This window comes from Vulpes lagopus, chromosome 5 (assembly GCF_018345385.1).
Source record: "Vulpes lagopus strain Blue_001 chromosome 5, ASM1834538v1, whole genome shotgun sequence".
Classification (NCBI taxonomy): Eukaryota; Metazoa; Chordata; class Mammalia; order Carnivora; family Canidae; genus Vulpes; species Vulpes lagopus.
This window is the reverse complement of record NC_054828.1, coordinates 131,469,926-131,477,761: the sequence shown is the minus strand read 5'-3', so window position 1 is coordinate 131,477,761 and position 7,836 is coordinate 131,469,926.

Here is a 7,836-nt window from a genome sequence, read left to right as displayed (position 1 = left end):
ATAGGTTTTATCTAGTGTTGGGCTTGGGTTAACGACAGATTGGTAAAATCCTATAAATGTTAGAGTGTCGTTGTCTATACTGTTGACAGTTTTTGGAGCCAACAGTCGTTTTACCAATTACCAGGTAAGAGTCCCACCTTCTCATAATCTCTAAGCAGGTGCATGATGAAGCTGTATGGTATGGAGGGAAACAGAAAGAGAGGCACGTAAATTAATACCATCATTATGGCGGTCACATTTGCCCTTTCCCATCTAGATGTTTTCTGTTTTTTTTTTTTTTTTTCCTAGACTATTTTAAAGGATTTCTGACTCTCTGGAATCCCTGGGTTATGGTGATGCGTGGGGAGATGATATCAGTGTCTACCCGGCTTCCAAGGACGTGTAGTAGCCCTAAGAGAACTCTCGGGTCTTTGTCAGCCTTTTACCTCCAGCTTCGGCTGAAAGGAATCAGAGCTCTTCTGTGAGCGTTGACGACACAAAGTCTTGCCACGGCACCTGGCAACTTTTTTGTCTATGTCGTCACTTTTTAGTGGAAAGGATACCAAAACTGTTTTTGGATTTTATTTTATTATTTTTTAAAAACTATTTTATTTACTTATTCGTGAGAGACACACACAGAGAGGCAGAGACACAGGCAGAGGGAGAAGCAGGCTCCATGCAGGGAGCCCGACGCGGGACTCGATCCCGGGACCCCGGGGTCATGCCCTGAGCCCAAGGCAGATGCCCAACTGCTGAGCCACCCAGGCCTCCCTGTTTTTGGATTTTTTTTTGTCTTTTTTTTTTTGTTGTTTTTGGATTTTATATTAATGGTGGATGACACCATAATTTAAGGCTAGAGGAAAACTAGTGTGTGTGTGTCTCATGTTAAAAAATGTCCCTCACATACCTAAAACCTTATTAGGATCCAATGGTATTTAAAATACTATTTCTGAAAAAAAAATACTATTTCCGTTGTTTGCTTAGTGTAATTAATGACAAGAACATATGTGATTAGCCTCTGAGTTTCAGCAGTTGCTTTCCGTGAAGAGTTTGTGGTTCACCCTTTTTCACGGCGTGACTTCAATAGTATGACGCATCTAGACAAGACTTTAAAGACTCATACATCCGATGATTTATTTGTTTGCATTCTTATTTCTGCCCGTTCTTTCAAATGGGTGAAAAATCACTCATGAGAAAGACGCGCCGACAGTGCAAAGGAGATGTGAAGGGACCCAACAGAATCACACAATACGTCGCATGAAATATTTAAAAAGTGAAAAGCACCGCAACGACAAGTATGTTAAAAATGTTAGTATAAAAAAACTCTGACCTGCATGTGATCGTTAAAAGTGTGTTCTTTGTTAACATTCGATTTTCCATTTCCTTTCACTGTGTCTCAGTGTGAAAACCTTTCCTTAAATGAAAAATAATAAAACCAGCGCCATGGGCAGCGCAGCTGAAGATTTCACAGCACAGAGCCTGTCGGGGAAACTGAACCGGTGTCGGTGGTGCCGCGTAGCGGGGACCTTGCTAGTGCCACGTAAGGATGGAGACGGTCCCGCTGACACTGGTAAAATGTCTCTATTACAATGCCTTGCTTAGCTTTTTATCAACTTAATTGAAATATGCAATAACTGCATCATTTGAGCCGTGCGTTTTCAAGAATTCTGAAAAATGTATAGACCCACGGACCCGCCATTGATTCAAAATATGGAACATTTCCATCGTCCCCAAAAGTTGCCACTCCTTGGTGGTCCCTTTCTTCCTGCACACCTGGCCCAGGCAACCACTGATCAGGTCTCTGCTGCTAAATTGTGGTGTTTTTAAAAATTTAATTTAATTAATTAAATTTATTTTTTTCACATTTCTTAAAATTTAAATTCAATTTTCCAACATCTAGCTCATCCCATCACGTGCCCTCCTCAGTGCCCATCCCCCAGTTACCCCATCCCCCCCCCCACCTCCACTTCGACGACCCTTTGTGTTTCCCAGAGTGAGGAGTCTCTCACGGTTTGTCTCCCTCTCTAATTTTTCCCACTCAGTTCCCCTCCTTTCCCTTATAATCCCTTTCACTATTTCTTATATTCCTCATATGAGTGAAACCATATGACGATTGTCCTTCTCCGATTGACTTACTTCACTCAGCGTCATACCCTCCAGTTCCAACCATGTCGAAGCAAATAGTGGGCATTCATCTAAATTGTGTTTTTATAAGTAGAATTGGACACTATGTACTCTTTATGCTTTGTTTTCTAGAGGTTATGTCTTATGATTACTATTAAAATATGTTTTTTTTCTTACAATGATGGCTCTTTGGTTATGAACCTGCAAAAGAAACTGTTTTCATCACGGGAGCACACCTGAGCTCTGCAGGGAGATCCTTCCCTGACACTGTAATTCCTTTTCTGGGGTTCCTGTCACAAAGTACCACAAACAGGGTGGCTTAAAACTAACACATATCCTCTCGCAGGACACCGGAAGTCCACGCTCCGTCTGAGACTCCGGGTAGGGTCTTTCCTTGCCTCTTGCAGCATCTGGTGGTGGTCAGCAGTCCTTGCTGTCCTGGTGGGCATCACCCTGCCCCCCACCTCTGTTGTCTCAGGGCATGCTCATTGTGGGTCTGTCTTTGCCAGGCATTTCCTCTTCTTAGAAGAACCCCAATCTTTAGACTTAGGGTCACCTCAATCCAGTAGGACTTTGGCCTAGCTAAAGGCATCTGCAAAGACCGTATCTCCGTGAGAGTTCATATGCATGGCACTGGAGGTTAGGACCCGGACACGATGAACCCATAACCCTCAGCTATGTCATTGGCCCTGGGAGTGCAAGTATCTAGGGGGTGCTGGTTTTATTTTTTAAATTTTATTTATTATTCATTTAAATGTTTATTTAAATATTTAAATATATTTGAATATTTAATAAATATTTAAATAAATTCGTGAGAGACAGAGAGAGAGAGAGAGAGAGAGACAGGCAGAGGGAGAAGAAGACTCCATGCAGGGAGCCTGATACGGGACTCGATCCCGGGACCCCAGGATCACACCTTGGGCCAAAAGCAGGTGCTAAACTGCTGAGCCACCCTGGGATCCCCGAGGGGGGTGCCTGCTTTAAATGATACCACGTGAACATTGAGAGCAGGAGGCAAGAATGGGTATAGACTGAGTTCCCACTGCTGTGTGAAGGTTGAAGGAACAGCCAGGCCAGATGGAGGCCGAGGACTGGGCTGCCTGGGTGAAGCCCCCGCGTCCCCGCAGGGTGGCTGTGTCAGGCGGACTCTGCTGACCGGGACGTGGGCCGCGTGGGGCTGTTAGCACAGCACTACCCGAGAGAGAGTGAACGTGGGAGCCACACGTACAATTTCTAGTTTTCTAGTAGCTGCATCAAAAGAAGTAAAAGGAAACAGGTAATATATATTAGTTTTAACAATATATTGTATTGGACCTCGTATTCCAGAATGTTATCACTTCTAGGAACATAGGAAGGAGGTTGTGGACTCTTTGTAGTAAGCCTTGGAGTCCGGTGGGTGTTTTACCTTCACAGTCCATCTCAGCTTGGGTAGCCACGTTTCAAGTGCTCAGTAGTGACACGTGGCCAGTGGCCACTGTTTTGGGCAGAGAGTGAGACAATGGCCATGGGAGGTCGTGCCGGGTTTGGGCATCATGGTGGGACCCTGCTGTGATGTGGAGCCAAGCGTCTGAGCCACCCTCCGTGGACTGATGCCACTTCTAGAACGTGTGGTGCGAACCTTCCCCATCTCAGCAGCGCGCCTCTCAGAAGGGGAGCCAGGATGATGAGGAGCAAGAGGAGGGGTGGGGGGGGCACCGATTTTACAAATAAGAAAATCGGCTGGAAGCACGTATATTAGTCACCCGAAGTCACCCATCTGGAAATGACAATCACACAGAACGGCTGCTCTCCGACGTGAGCCGCCTCTCCCCAGGCCTCGACCCCGAGCCTGGGAAGTGAGGGGCCCAGATGACTCCGGACGCCCCTTCCAGCGCGAGCCCTGGAGACGTTATGTGTCAGCAGCGTCTTTGGCCCAACGATGTACATGCCGACGTGCCGTTTGGCATGTGGCAGTAAGTCTTCCACGACCGTAACAGCTGGGGGTTGGGGACGCCTGCATTTCCATAGCTTCAGTGTTTGGCTGGAGGAATGATTAATGATAAAAGCAGAAAACAAATGGTCTGAAATCCAGATCCCTCAGCCAAGTCTCACATGGCTACGTCCCAGTAGTGATAAATAATAAAACAATGACATCACTCTCCCTGTGCTCCAATATGGTGTGAAAGGAAAATAAATGGCTTATCGCTCGCGAGCTCCAGCTCTATTTTATATTGTTTTACTTCTTTTGAATGTGTTTTTCTCAGTTGCTTCAACACGATGAGCTGTGTTTCTATCAATTATACCCCAGCATTCAGCATATAAAACATTCCTCAACTCACTCACGGGGACATTTCATGTGCTCTTTTCCCGGTTGCTCCAAAAGCTCAGAACGCATTCGGGACGTAGTCACCCCAACCTCCAAACCACGGGGTCGCTTACGTGCGGGCACCTGCGAAGACGCGGTCCCGGGCCCCGAGCCCTACACATGGGAATCTTTGGAAGTGAGCTGCAGATGACACGGCTTCAGCAGGGGACACACGTCACCATCTGCTTTAAGTCACTGTAAGTCCGCTGCTACGTGGACACAGCACGTGGGCAAAAATGTACCCGTGGAGGGGGCGGCGGGGACGCTTGTCCAGGGCGTTGCTGGGGCGTTGACCCGGTGTCGCCGTCTTGGCACGCAGTTCTCGTTCAGATCGCGCTGGTTCGGGGTGCCCCTGCCTTCCCTGGCCCGGGCGGCGGGGACCACGGAGCAGGGCCCCAGCTCCAGCCGCGGCGACCCAGGATTTGGTATTAATGCTCTGCCCTTAGTACAGGTTCAACAAATGCCACTGATCTGTTTGACTGAACTTGGTTAGGTCACCTCCGTCCGTGTGACGCCGCCCTAGGAATAGAGGGGAAGCCCTGTGCTCGTCCCCGTGTGGACTGTTTCACTGGCCATCGGTCCCCTAGGAGTCCTCATATTTAGGATTTGCTGAAGCTCACTCACCTATAAAAGTGGTCGAAGACTTCGCAGATCCCGCCGCCTCCGCATGCCCCTGGACGAGGATACAAACACGACAAGGCGGTTTTCCTTTCAAGAAGCGGAACCTTCTTTTCCTCTGAAAATAAAAATTATGTGTGCTCGTTGTGTAAACTATTTGCCAAAGCCCGCGGTTGAGAACAAAAGACAATTTGCCGCATCTCGCCACCCGAGACAATGGCCGGGACTGGGGACAGCAGGTGCAGGTAAGGAGAGGACTCTTGGAACCCTTGGTGGGTTCTGCTTTGCACAGATAATCATAAAAGACAAGACTTTGCAGAGGCTGAGTCTGGATGTTCCCCTGCAGGGAATCTGAGGTTTCGTGGATATGATCCTACTGTCCCTTGTGCTCTGGGGTCACCTGCCCTGATGGGAGGGAGAGGAAGTGTCCTGCACACCCCGGCAGGTTTTCCCACACTGAGCCTTGGCTGGACCCCGGGTACCACTTGGGTGAGGGGTGGAAGCTCCGGGCTTGGCTTTGTGCTTGCCCGGCATCGGGCAGGGCAGGAAACGGTCTGGGAATGGCACTGTCACCCCAGGCCAGCCGCCAGGCCGGGCACACCGGGGTTCTGCGAGTGGTGGCTCTTCTGCTTCCACTTCTCTCCCCGGGATGTCGTGGAGACGTGGAAGGGAGTGTGCAGGGCCTCTGACCGTGGGTCCCCCTGCCTCCCGGCCCAGGCTGTGTCCCAGTCCCCTCCTTGCGGGACTCTGGGCCACCTCACTTTGCAGTGAGTGTCCGGGATTTAAGAACCCCACGGGGCTGGCAGCGGAGGCCACTTTTCAAGGCACCAAGTGGGCATCTTAGTGTTACAAAGGGGTGACTTTAGGGCACCTGGGTGGCTCAGTGGCAGAGCATCTGCCTTTAGCTCAGGGTGTGACCCCGGGGACCTGAGATCAAGTCCTTCATCCGCTCCCTGCAGGGGACCTGCTTCTCCCTCTGGCTGTGTCTCTGCCTCTCTGTCTCTCATGAATAAAAAAATAAAAAACAACCCAAAAAACAAAGATGACTTTCTGGGCCATAAAGGTATCTTTAGAGCCCCGGCTTCCTCCTCTTAACATAGTGTCCATGTCCTAGGGCTTCCCCAAGGTTATGCGAGGTCATATTTACAAGCACCAGCCTGTGGCTTTGGAAGGTGCTCCCCAAAGTCTCCCCTTGGACCCGGAGCAGCAGCACTTCCTCCTCGACTTGAGAGTAGGATAGGCTTCCTGGGCACAGCTGGAACCCTGAGAAATTCCCAAATGTGAGGCAGCCTTTTGTTAGTGGGGTCATTTAGTTTGATAGAAAATGCAGAGAATCACTGTTTTTTTTTTTTTTTTTTGATAGAGGGAGAGGTGGATCGTTCCTTAGTCTTGGACTTCTTTGGGAGTGAGAACGCTGCCGGGGGCTGTAGCGGGCACCGCTCCTGCCCCACAGCTGTCAGATGGCGTGGGGCTAGGGTCTTTCAAGGCAAGACTGTGGTGTGTGTTTAAGATGCTCCTGTGGGATTTTAGATGTCCCGTTAAAGTGAAACCTGTTGCTTCCTCCCCTCTCCCCACTGCTGATTCTGCTAATTGATAAACTCAAGAAAGCTGTTCCCATGGAGGGAGATTTTTCCCATGTTTTCTTAGCAGCTCTGGACACATGTTCTTTTTTTTTTTTAAGATTTTATTTATTTATTCATGAGAGACACAGAGAGAGAGAGGCAGAGACACAGGCAGAGGGAGAAGCAGGCTCCCTGCAGGGAGCCCGATGTGGGACTCGATCCCGGGACCCCGGGGTCACGACCTGGGCTGAAGGTAGATGCTCAACCGCTGAGCCCCTGGGCTTCCCCTGGGCACATGTTTCAATTCTTTGTTGTTTTTGAAGGACTGACGTGTATACACATATACACTGGAGATCCCTAAATGATTTGGCAACGATGAACATTTATTTGAAGTCTTCAGAGTTAACTCCTTTTGCAACTGCACACGGAGCTCTACAATCAAACTAGGTGGTGGGTTTTGGAAGATGATTCGTACCTTCGAGCAATACGTGTTTAGATAATTTTGCTGAGTGTAAGACTGTTGGGCTCCGACCTATTGGAAGATCATGTTCTTCACCCACGTTCCTTACATCTGGACTTGGAGACACAAATACTTTTCCAAGTCCTTGTTTTTACTTTTCTTCTTGACTTTTCTCATGATAATCATCCAAGAAGATGAATCTTTGAGCGGGAAAACAGCAACCGTAGATATAGAAAGAATCATTACAGGTGACCCCAAACCCCAGACCACAGCAATAACTCCCCTTGCTATTTTTAGAGTGACCGTCGTCAGCACATGGCGACTCCAAGTTCATTTAGAGGCTGCCAGAAACTGTAGCCAGTGGTGTGGACCCCGACCGTCAGGCCACAGGAAAAGGACCACAAGTCTGGACCAATAGCCCACGGGCCAGCACGAGAGGCGTCCGTCCTCACCTCGCGGCTCCTGCCATCGCCACCTAATGAGACGCGAATCGGGAAGCGTGACACGGAGCTTCTTGGAACTAATGAGATCCGGAATGGAGCCACACAGCTCTCGTCTCCGCGTGATAACACATGAGGTGACTTGATCTCAACGATTTGGGCTTAATCGCGGACTTCTTACTGTTTGCTGAATATGCTCTGTGTTCTCACATCGTGCGGCTTCGCTCACCAGCTCCGTCCCCCCGTCCTTGGCTGGTCAAAACCCACGGTCCTCTTAAGGCCCACGGGGCTCACCTCCTCCGTGCGTGC